At 44.6% G+C, this 12,542-nt stretch overlaps 1 protein-coding gene across 1 annotated transcript in view; it reads left to right on the forward strand.

Annotated features, from left to right (window-relative positions):
• The first annotated feature begins 281 nt into the window (after positions 1–281).
• Positions 282–12,542, forward strand: part of GDPD4 (glycerophosphodiester phosphodiesterase domain containing 4) — a 349,739-nt gene continuing 337,478 nt past the window's right edge. Inside the window, exon 1 of the mRNA XM_085623257.1 lies at positions 282–593. The gene's annotated coding sequence lies outside the window, so the exon portion shown is untranslated. The remainder of the gene's footprint in view (positions 594–12,542) is intronic.

Raw genomic sequence — 12,542 nt, forward strand, 5'->3', positions numbered from 1 at the left:
TTAATTGAGCCAATTGGATCAATGCACCTGATAACAATAATGTGTAAAGCAAATGAATGGAGAAATTGTGTCCGGTGTTCCTATGAAATGGAGCCATCTGATCACCTAATGGACGCTGCATACATAACATGTAATGTTCCCAGTAATAAATAAAAACATTGTCTCAGGTTTTCCCATCTCATTAAGATTGGCCCATGCAGACGCCCTGTTGGCTGCCACTTTCAGCCCGACACCCTTTCTTTTGACACTTGCAGCTTTCTCTTCCATTTATACATCAGTGTCACGCAGGGGCCGTTCACAGCGCAAACACACCAGCGGCAGCAGACGGCGGCTGCGGGTTGACTTGTCGCTGCTGCTGCTTCCAACTTGCAGTCCCTGCTTTGGGAAGCAAAGCCCCCTCCCCTCGCTGCCTCTGCCGTGTCTGCAGCGGCAGGCCCCTCCCTCCAGAGGTTGGACCCGTCCATCAGCATCTGACAGCCTGCGATCCTCGGGGCAGCGGCGCTCAATCACCGGAGGGAGGGAGGCCGCTCTCAAAGGTCGGCTCCCGCACCTGGCCACTGCCCGGCGAGGAGCTGGGAGGCGGATTCCCAAAGGTAAGCGGGCCCGGTGCTTGCCGGCATGTACCACTGGCTCGACAATGGAGGGGCATCCGATTATCCCCCCTCCTCGGACCCAAGGAAAAGACATCGCACTCCCCCGCCTCCCTCTCAAACTTCACATCGGGTGTCAGCGCTGTCTTGTTAAGGGTACCCCCCGCACCCCATCCCCAGGCTGCAGTTTGACCGGGAGGGATGTGACCTGGTGCCTAATGAACCGCACGAGCAGGCACCGGCTACCCGGAGCACCAGAGGGGGGTCGCAGCCCCGCAAGGGCTAAAATAGCACCGGATCTTTTTGCCAAATGAAAATGATCGTAAAATGTCGAATAAGAGAAAAATGTGTTTTGGTTGAGAAAGAAATGTGATGATTTTTTTTTTTGGAGGGGGGGGGCGGTCATTTAATCACCAGCATTTAGATTGGGACTGCCATCCACTGACAAGCTGGAACGAGGACCTGTCACGATAAGTGGTGGCAGCGAATTACTGGCCCCGAAATAATCTCTGTTGTGATTACAATGGCACGTGCGGCCCGGGTACCAGGAAGGGCAGCGGCTGGCTTGTAAACAGCTCGCTTATTTGCATTTTATTCCCTAAAATGTGCACACCTTACATAAGTGAAAAACAAAGCCGCCGCCGCCGAGGGACGGAGAAATGGAGCTGCCCCCCATCCTATAAATAAAAGATAATTTCCCGCTTTTTACTAATTTTTGCGGAGGTATATATAAAGAAAAACAGCTGTTTCTTTCTCGGTATTTATTTTTAAAATGTGTGTGGGGGGGGGGGGCGGGGTGATAAGCCTTCTTGTGAGGTATTCTCGGGCTGTAAATCAGGAATGCCAGGCCAATGGTTGTGCAGACTGACGGGTGGAGTTTAAAGACGGGACTATATGGAGCTTTGAACAGGTGCAGGTGTACATATGTTTTAACCATGATGCCAATGTTTTCATGTGAGCGTATTACATAGGAAGAAGGTATCATGTATACATTGCTACCAAGTTTCCCAGGATCATGCGTGGTGTGCTGCCCCAGTCCAGGTTTTTTTCTTTGAATTCTGGGACTTGTAGTCCTATTTTGTAATGGCATAAACAAGGCTATACCTCCCATAAGGAAAAGAACAAACCTGGACTGGAGTAGCAAATCATGCACGGACGTGGGAATCTAGGCAGGGCTTTAGGTCTGCTTATAACACTACGAGGCAGGAAGGTGAAGGTGACCTCAGACACATCCATTCTGCTGGACATGGTGCATGTTCTGTGGGGGTTCAGGTGGATGCAGTGGGCAGTACCTTCTGAACCAGGTATTGAATGAGCCACGAACAAGGACTGAATACACTAAGGATTGCGGCATTGTGTTCCTCTATTGCCTTGTTATATTTTTAAATTGGTTAGTGTTTACCTAATCTAGTTTCAGATTATATGCACAGTTTATGTAAAGTGCATATAATTTACATAAACCCTAATGATTCTTTATAGAATTTTATACTACTCTAGTAGGTATATAAAAGGGGCTTTCTGGGGTGTTCTCATTATAATTAAGGGTAACAAAATGTGCTTATTTGTTGCACTGCTTGAGAGAAATGGGGTCTCAGCAAGCACTGGGCTTCCTTTTCACTGTTGGAAGTATCTGTGCCGCCTCTTAACTGCCTCTAGAAAGATTGTGTAACTGCATGTTTTTAGGAGCAGAATTTAATTGTGTTTCTCTCAACAGGTTTAAATCCATAAATTACATGCACAAATTCTCCATTTGCTATAGTCCTTAAAATCCTGCATGACAAATTGACATTCTATCAAACTTTTACTGACTTCCATCCCCTATTAGGTCTCGCCTGACCGAGCGCATGCGCTGGTCTGGCGAGACATTTTGTGAGGGCTCCAAAAAGTGCTACCAGGCCAGCCTAGAGCTACAGTGCAGGTGCGCGGGCACGCACGCCGCGCTTGACTGAGCTTACTTTCACTTTCGCGGCCGCACGGCCGCTTTGATGTTTGATCGTGATCACTTTCGCGGCTGCACGGCCGCTTGGCTTAGCCAATAGGTCTCGCTTTTGGGACCTTATAAGTATTTAGTTATGTAACTGTTGCATGGCTAAACACTTATAAGGTCCCAAAGGCGAGACCTATTGGCTATGCCAATGCTTGTTTTTAAATGCTCCACTGTTTCCCTTCTTCCTTCTGTCTGCCTCTCCTCTATTCAAGTTACTCTAAATCTCATGCCTCTCCATCTTAAGCTCTTCTTGCTAATCATAACTATCTTATTAATTCCTGCATGCAATTGCTTCTCACGTAGCCCCCTCTAATGATCACATCTGTGTCCATAATGTACCATAAAGAAACTGATGTGAGTGCATGGAATGAACATGCAAAACCAGCCCCAATGTCTAATGGACTGACCACTGACCTTGGGCTTCCAGGTAGTGTTCTACTTGCGATAAAGTGCTTCAACGCCTCCTCAGGGGTAGTAAGCACTATATAAATGAAATTTAAATTTAAACATTAAAAGTAGGGTGACCAACCGTCCGTAATTTTCACAGACAGTCCGTAAATTAGCCCTTAAGTCCTTTGTCCGTGATGAATGTCTTCACGGACAGCATTTGTTCGTAATTTCAGCTTCTCAGCTAAAGTACAAAAGTTTATTTTCAGAATTTAGATTCCCCAGCTACAGTGTAAGGGAGTCTCCTGTGCTGCGTTCCGGAGGGAGGGGCAGACTGCTGAAAAGAAATAAACCCAGGGTGTCTGCTTCCCCTAAGACATGCAAACATGTGGAAGGCTGCTTGGGAGGTGTTCATTGCTGCAATCCTTGGAGCTTCCTGATGACACGATATTTTGTTTTTGCGAGGTACAGTTAGTAGACAGAGTCCATGAACTCAAAAATCTATTGACAGACCAAGAGACTAGGACAGGACAAGCTTTGAAAGAGGAGTTCAAGCGACAGAGAGAAGCATACAGCAAACTTGAGAAATAAAAAGGTACAGAGATCGGACTGCTAAATACCAGCTGATGTGTGATTTATTTTCAACGGCTGTATGGCAAGCTGTGGGAGAGCCACCGAGGAGTTTGGCAAAGAGAATATGGTCCTCTAGGTATACATTTTCTGCTTTATGAAATAGTATGCAAAAGTGTGCAATAGCACCGTAAACTGTAAGTTGACTCAGTGAGTCAAATTCCCCTTGCTGACTTCCGTATATCCTACAGTACGCAGGTCTGAATCATGGCAGGGCTCGCTCAGCTATTCATCCTTCCAAGTCTAATACACTGCTTACAACTCAGTTCGGCAAAAAATAAACCCTGTTAATAGGAAGTTATTCTTGTTCTCTCTTCCTCTGTCTTTATCCACACCCCTTTGACAGAGAAACACATGGTTTGATGCTAATGCGTCTTTCAGCCCATGAAAAGACCGGTACAACTTCATGGCATTTGCATATATGGGACATAAGGTGCTTGGTTTCAAAAAGAGTATTGTATCTGCATCTTGCCAGGAGAATTTTTCTCCTGAATTTTGACCTTCTGTCCTAAATTTTTTCCCTAAATTTGATCTTCTGGCCTGAATTTTGTCCCTTTTGTCCTGAATTTTTACACTCGCCGTCTTGAATTTGCACTCATACCAGTTGGTCACCCTAAGTAAAAACCACCAGGCATGCAAGTGTGAGTGAACCCTTATCAGTTCAACTTAAACTGGAAATATACTGATTGTAGCTTTATCAATCCACAAAATATGGATAAATGCAGATAGAATTAACAAAAAATAAAAGGGATAAATGGATAAGGAAACAAATACATATCATGAACCCAGGAGCCCTAATTCTAAAAGGATATTTGGCTCTAATCGCTTGGGCAGTGTTTCATCAGATATGCCAGAGCCTTCTGGCTGAAACCGTTCAACCTACTTCTCAGATGCTGGGCCTTGTTGTGTACATTAGTGTATCCAAGACAGGGATTCAAGGCCTGCCCATGACATGAAGATAGCCTCATATGCTATAAATGCAGGGCTGCAAGTACCAGAATGCAACGAAAATATCAGATCTGGGTGGACGTCTCAGATCTGGCCTGAGACATCTCTCAATTGCTGCTAAAGGGTGTTATGAAACAGTAATCTGAAGACAACTGCCTGCTCCCAGCTGCCGGGGCGTGCTCTGCTGAAGTGGGTCAGCCTGTCTCACATGCAGCCATGGGGCTGTGTGTTGTACATCTGTGCACTGGAAGCAGGGGGCTGAGATCAGGCAGCTGTAGGGGGTCTTTAGTCTCCTGGAGGTTCAGCATCCCTCCCACTGAGCCTCACAGATGCCTCATGCACAGTACAGAGCTCTTTGGCTTGGAAGCTGTTTCCCAGCCACCCCAGGAGGTTTCTAGTCAGTATGAGACCTTATAAAGCGTGAGGTCTTGCAAACATAAAAATCACAAGCATCTGGAAAACAAAGGAAATATGTATTTACATGAAAAAATGTATTTGGCACTGAAATACGCCTTTCCTATTATTGAAACAATAATGCACATATTGCTTCTTTGTTTACTTTTTTAATATGTACTTTTTGTTAATGGCTTAAAAGCTGTTTCCCAGCCACCCCAGGAGGTTTCTAGTCAGTATAAGAATGTATATAGCACGAGGTCTTGCAAACATAAAAATCACAAACATCTGGAAAACAAAGGAAATATGTATTAACATGAATAAATGTATTTGGCACTGAAAAACGCCTTTCCTATTATTGAAACAATACTTCACACATTGCTTCTTTGTTTACTTTTTTAATATGTACTTTTTGTTAATAATGGAGTAAAATGTCACTGAAGAATAAGACAAAGATAAAAGAAAGAGAGGTTTCTTTTTTTGCCAAGCAGAAGCCTTCCTTGCACTGAAAGGTTTTACATAGGTATCCAGTTTTTTTTGTTTTGAATAATGTAAAGCAAGTGAGCTTCGCCGCTGTCACTCGTTAGAATTCCGTGCACTCTCTGTTGTGACAGTCCTTGCACATTGGGTTACAGTCAGGGACCCTGGCATTATGCTGCAACGGAGGACCATATTGCATGGCAGGCTGACTGATTTGTGTGGGAAGAAAAGGTAAATAGAGCCGCTTAACACAGCGCCTATGGTGGCAGTAATATTTCGATGTTTTCTCATTTTAACACACAGTGTGGTCTCAGCAAAATGATTGCCTTAGAAATAAAGGTTTAATATCTGTACACAGAAATCCGCAACTGAAATGTGGAAAGTGGCTAGTTGACCCCACCGCTGCACTAAAGGAGGTGTTTTTCAATCATAACTTTTGATCCATTTTAGCTAGAATTTTTTTTATTGAAATTATGAGGCAGTTCCTTAACACATTGTAGCTTCTTTCTTGTGGGATTGTAAACTGCCTCTTTCCTGGGTGTTCATGCAGTTACACTGTACTAGTTCCCCAGATCTGCTTGTGGCCTAAAGAATGGAGAGGCCTTATTATTGCCTGTCCGTCCCTGTCCTTTGCAAACGTCTCACACTTTTGCATCCAGTGATATGTTGTACTGGACTTGTTCTCTTTAATACGAGGGTCTCATTCAGCTCCTGTTTTCAGGTGTGCTGTGTGCAGGGGGGCTTTAGCACAGCACTCTTTGATGGTTGTAGTTATCCTGCAGCATGTGCGTGGGTTGCTTTCCATTCCACGTTCCCTAGTGTTGCATTTGCATTTTAGACCTTGTTGATGTATATATGTATGTGATATTTGCATAGCACGGACCAGGCCAAAGACGAGCCTTGTGGCAGGAATGCACCAGGTTTATATATACACATTCTCCCCGCGAGGTCTACACATTCACTCACCTGCTGGAAGAATGCTTGGGGGCTGCAGTGGGTGCTTGGCTGGCTCTGGTTTGGAGGCGGCCTTGCCTCAGACACCTGGTTGGTTCACCCTTAAAGGGCCCATCCCGTGAATGTTGTCACAGTGCTACCCGAACCCAAGCAGACCTCATCAAACAGAGCCTCTGGCTGGCGAGTGATAGCAGTGCACAACTTGGTATAATACATTTATTGTTCCCCTCTTGACTGGATAGCCCCTTTAAATTCACGTAGTGCTGTACATCTGCCTTCTGTGTGTATTCATGCCACTTTGTAGGGGTTAGGTCACACATGCTCTGTGATGTTGTCACTTAGCAGCACTTGGGCCTTTGATTGCTGCCAGATGCCTGCGCTATGTTTAGCCCGCGCTGTTATTCATATTTTTAAGAAGTCTTGCTGTATGTTCATGTGTGATTTGGGTTCAACACAGATCTATCTCTTCCTGCTTTCAGTTGTCCTGCTGCCATCAGGTGTGTTTATTATACTTTTTTGTTTACGTCAAATTCTACAGCGAAATCTGGATACTTTGCATATTTCTCCTGGGAGTGTTACATTTCTTAGAAATGACTATCTCCATTTCCGTCCCACGGCAACTAGTGTTGCCTCTGAGGACACGGTCTCCATTTGTTGCCTTGTGCACCTGGATCATATCCAGGTTTTATTTTGTACATTGGTCATGAACTAAGTGCGCTCTACTTTCCCCATTCATGTTTTCCCTGCAGGATGATACATGTACCGCCTGGGTTGTACTGCTGAGTTATAAAACAGTGGTGACCAAGACACCAGTTATGAATATTGTATTGCAAAAGGTTTTCACAAGCTTCATTTTCACACACAGAGCATTCCCAGCCCCAGTCTTTAACTTGTAATACTTGCTTATAAATAAACAATTGTTTTTAGGGTACTTAGCGAAATAAACAATAAATGATGAAATAATAATTGGAGGGCCCAAATTGTTTTTCAGGGGCCTGCTGCGGCGCTGCAGAACACACTCTCCCTTTGCAGATGCTTTCCTATTTATCTTTTCCTTCTTTCTCCCTTTTTCTGAATCTCCCTGAATCTGATGATGAAAAACAAATTCCGGTCCCTAAAAATCAGTGCTGGTTGCCCGCCACCTGCAACCACCAGCACAAATTAAGTATTGTCCAGCCACGCAGAGGCACTCCATAACTCTCTTGCACACAGATCAAGTACATCAGACGCAGAAGTAGTGCAAGCTTCCTTCATATACAGAAAATGGGCAGCCGAGGCAGCACCTGTGTGAGCTCCCTCCACACACACAGTATGTACACTACTGTGATCAGCAATGCAAGTTAGCCTCACCCACAGAGAAGAGCTGCTGCACAGGCAGCTGCAGGGACACTTTCCACAATGAAAGAGCTGCCCAGGAGTTGAACAGGAGATGTACGCGGGCCTATGTCATGCAACAGGACATCAACCATCGCCCCATGCCCTGAGTTCCGTCTGATGGGGCCAATGAGGTAGATTTTCAGCATTCTCTTGCGGTGCTCTGCCACATGACCACCCGGTAAGTAGATACGAAAATGGGCATGGATACATGACATTATCCATCACTAGTGTAGGAGGTGTAGTGGCACCAGTGCCCTGGAACCTACACCCCAATTACAGTTTACTTTTACAAGTCCATTGTGGGTTGGGGACGTTTTCCATGCTGTCATTAGGGCTGATGGCACCCAGGTTGTGCCACTGGAAGGAAGCACCTGAATAAAGGTAGCCTGGTACCAGCTGTGTCTGATAAAGAGGGTAAAACCTTTATTACCAGAAGGCAACTTCAAGCTGCAGGCCAAGCTTTCAGATGCACCTTAGGGTGGGTGAGGAGGCCATCACCCGGGACAACAATTTCTAACTGATGTAGACGCTTCGTGACGACTTGAAAGTGCACAAGATTCAGAGTAAATCCTCAACAAGGTAGGCATTGTTTTTATACAAAAACCTAATCGCGTTTTGAACCTGTCACATGCACTTCTTGCAGTCCAGAATGTCACCATCATTTGCTACGGCTTTTCTCTGGCGGAGACCAACATTTTTGTGTGTGTTCTATGCAGTGCAGTTGTTTTACACATGAGCATACCCGGTGGACATATGTTTTCCACGAGACAGACAGGGCAGTGGATTCAGAGGAAAGGTTGTATTTTGATATAAAAAAATATATAAAAATCTGATTTTTATGATAAAAAACATTGGAAAATCCAGATGCTCCTGCAAAAGCATACATTTTGCATACTACATGCAGTACTCTTAGTTCTTGCATGAACTCTCAGCAGCAGCACAGAGCGCTGTAGGTTCTTGGCTGCGACCACTTATTGCGGCCATTTCAAACATAACCATCATCACTGAAACACTTCATCAGCTCATCAAAAACACCTTGCTATGGGAATGCTGCAATAAGCACGAGGCCGCTTTCAGAGTACACAAAAGGCATGTAGCGCGAGGCCGTGATGACATACTCCAGTCGAACAAAAGGCACTTATCTTGTAGTGAATGCCAGTCCAGTTGGTCTTGGAACAGTGGTATTTCAAGAACATCCCCATGGCAACCGGGTCTTGACTGCCTTTGCAAATAGAGCCCTGTTGGATGTTCAGAAGAGTTGTTTGCACATTGAGCATCGAGCAAGAGCTACATAGTGGGGTTTATCCCTCTTCATCTGTTCCTGTACGCCACGCGCTCGCTCAGGTAGATACAGGCTACAAGCTCATTATACCACAGTCATTGCTCCACACCTACTGCTCAAACTGAAAAAATTTGGAGACATTCTCTATGGCTCAGTTATAACTCTCTCCAGCTCAAGCCACAGGAATTCAGAAAGAAGAGAACTTATAAACGCTCCTTCTCCAGTCGTGCTTGTAGAATATGGAATGCTCTTCCTCCTGAAACCAGATCTAACCCTTCGACCACCTCAGAAAAAAGTAAGACTATTGCTGCTGAAGAAATACCTTCAACAATAGACCTGAAGCCACACAAATTGACTATTGTTTTGTGTACCAAAAAATCAGAGGGGGGGGGGGGGGGTGAACCACTTGAATCTTTGTCTTGAGAGGGTCTCTGGAAAAAATTTATTTGAGACCTTCACCTTCAACCAGCTGTCACAGCCTGCAGTGTGTGTTTACTTCTGCTTGCGTGAACTGGTGGATAGAGTCATCATCGGGTCTTCATCACTTGAGTGTCCCATTCTCTAACTGATACTACATCCTCCAACAGGGAAGAGACTGTCTGGGTAACAACAGGGGCTTTTGTTTAAAATCATCTCTTGTTCAGTATAAACAATTTGAATAAAAATTGGAAAAGTATAATAAAAAATAGTTTGGTGTTGATATGGGCAATTTAGTAGTCCACAACACCTGGTAGACAGGTCGACATGTTTCTGCAAATATGAGCCCATGCGGATCTTATGGCTTTCAACTGGACCTTAAATGTTGAAGACCTACAATCTAGGGCACTTCAATAATATGCATAAGTGTGGGGGCGAGGTAAATCACTCACCCAATCTTCTTCCTAGAGCACACTTTGCTCTGGATACGAAAATAGTTACTGGTTTGACATTGGACCAATTACTGGGAGAGGGAACCAGTTTGACCCCCTGGACTCTGGAAGTGCTCTGTGCAGTGTTCTCCTGATCGGCCGGACGCTGAGTAGCTAATGTTATTGCATCTCCCGCGTGTGCCGAAATGCCATTAGACCCACACTTGCGCATGTTATTGAAGTACCCTAGATGGCAGCTCTTCAACATTTATGTTCCTGATAAAAAGCCACGAGATCAACATGAGCTCATATTGATGGAAACATGTCGACCTGAGTACCAGGTGTTGAGGACTACTAAATTGCCCATATCAACACCAAACTATTTTTTAATCTTTTCCATATCCAGTTTTGATTAAAATTGTTCATACTGGACAAGATATAATTTTAAGCAAAAGCTACTGCTGTTACCCAAACAGTCTCCCTCCTGGTGGAGGATGTAGTATCACTTTAAGGACGGAACACTCAAGTGATAAAGACCCGATGATGACTCTATCTACCAGATCACGCAAGCAGAGGTAAACACACACTGCAGCCCGTGACAGCATGGTTGAGGGTCTCAAGAACATTTTTTCCAGAGACCCTGGCAAGACAAAGATTCAAGTGGTTCATCCCCGCCTTATGACTTTTTTGGGACTATATAAACAGGAAGTTGGATGGACCTCTACTTCTTCCTCCCACCTCCATTGATTTGAATATTATTTCATGTATACATCTCTGGACATTCCAATCTACCATGCAATTTTGTTACATTATATTTATTATGTTTCTTGTTGTTCCTTTTCACATTTGTATGCTTAACCTGTTTGTTTATAGGTACAGTATTTACTATTTGCATCAATGCTTGTATAACATGTCTGCTTTTTTGTACAGTGCTCTGATACTTGTAAGGTCATGTTCGCACTATATAAAACTCCTCTAATGAATAAATAAATAAATCCATTGAACTGGATCACTCTTCCTTCCACAAAAGCTTCAGATATATAACCAAACTCGACCTTTGATCTCAAGGCTGACCGTGCCTTTATTGTGAAAGCCTCACACTGGCAGAATCTTTCTATCCATTCAGACAGCCATATCATTTGATGTCACAGGAATACAGAGTATTGGGCCCTAGTGGTGAGGTTAAGGCCATCCCGCATGTCAGAGAAGGGAAGATCTCACCTCCTTGCTCCCTTAAAGTCTTTGGGATAGATCGCCATAATGGTCTCCCGCCCAAGTAGAGCAAATTCTCCACGCCACACCCAGGCAAGGTTCTACACCTGAAGCGTATCGCGCAATCTCCGATGGAAGGCTAAAATGTAAATGTCACAATCCCATGTCACCCTTCCTGTCTACGTCCACAGGTTGACAAAGACACACTGTTTGTAGCAACACTGCCTGACTGCAGCCTGAGATATGGAGATGTGGTGTTTGAAAGTCCACACTGGCATGAGCGTTCAGGAGGTTAGGTATGAGTGCCTTGTGGCACTGTGGCACTGTGCTGGCATGCCTAAAAAATGGTGCTGATGGGCAGAGGCTTGCATGCCATGCTCAGGTAGGGGCAAAGGGAAGGGTCCGCAGTGGGGCAAAGTAGTGCCTGTCCCTGCGGAAGCAGAGCGGTGCAGCACTCATTGTTCTGGTGCCTCCTCACAACAGCTGTGAGCCTGGCTCCGTGAAAGCCGGGTCTGGTGGCTCAGTGAACTAAAGCAGCCACTGCAGGGGCCTGTGTTCGAACTCATGGTCACAGGTTCAATTCCCGGTGGGTCCACTCAGCCTTTCATCTATCTGAGGACGATAAAATAAGTACCATTGAATTGGGTAAGAATAAACATGTTATTCAGCGCCAGGACACCTACGGGTAATCATGCGCTTTACAAATACACCTGTTATGTTATGTTAACACCAGCAGCCAAGCTGAGAGTTCAGGAGAGGGGGTGGAGCCACACTGTACCCACAAGCATAGCAGCTCCCATCTTCACCAAAAACATCATTAAATTAAAGGAGAAGCATTGAAGTGGTGCTGTCATATCATGCCAAGCAGCCCCCACATTGGATGTGTGGCTCAAACAGTGCATAGTAGGGAGCACTGAACAGAGAATAGAGCACACGGGAGCAGCGTCTTAAATCACTAGTGCTGCTCCTGCTACCCGTGAAATAACAATCACATATGCGTGGTGGCAGCAGCAGGCTCAAGTTCAAATATTTTGTATTCGGTTTATGCAACCAGAAAAGATGTATACAAAGTACATGAAACAAAATCCATCACAAAAACAGTAATAACAAGACATGACATATTTAGCACTATCTATGACCTAGCCAGATAAAACAATACCCAAAAAATCATTGTAAACATTCAGAATGGGCAAAGATTGTCATAGTAGCATAACATTATAGAGCTCATTCGTTTGTACAGAATATATAAATTCATGTAAGTTGTATTATTTGTTTGAGCAGTTTTATATAGTGCCGACGTGACCCGTACGGCTATCGGAGCGCTGTACAAAAGAGCAGACGCGCTAAACAAGCATAGATGCAAATAGTAAATACTGAACATATAACAAACAGGTCAAAATTGTATTGTATTAAAACTACATGGAACTGCAAATGAGGGCCAAATAAAGCAGTCC

The sequence above is a fragment of the Triturus cristatus genome, chromosome 8, assembly GCF_964204655.1.
Source record: "Triturus cristatus chromosome 8, aTriCri1.1, whole genome shotgun sequence".
In the NCBI taxonomy this organism is placed as follows: domain Eukaryota; kingdom Metazoa; phylum Chordata; class Amphibia; order Caudata; family Salamandridae; genus Triturus; species Triturus cristatus.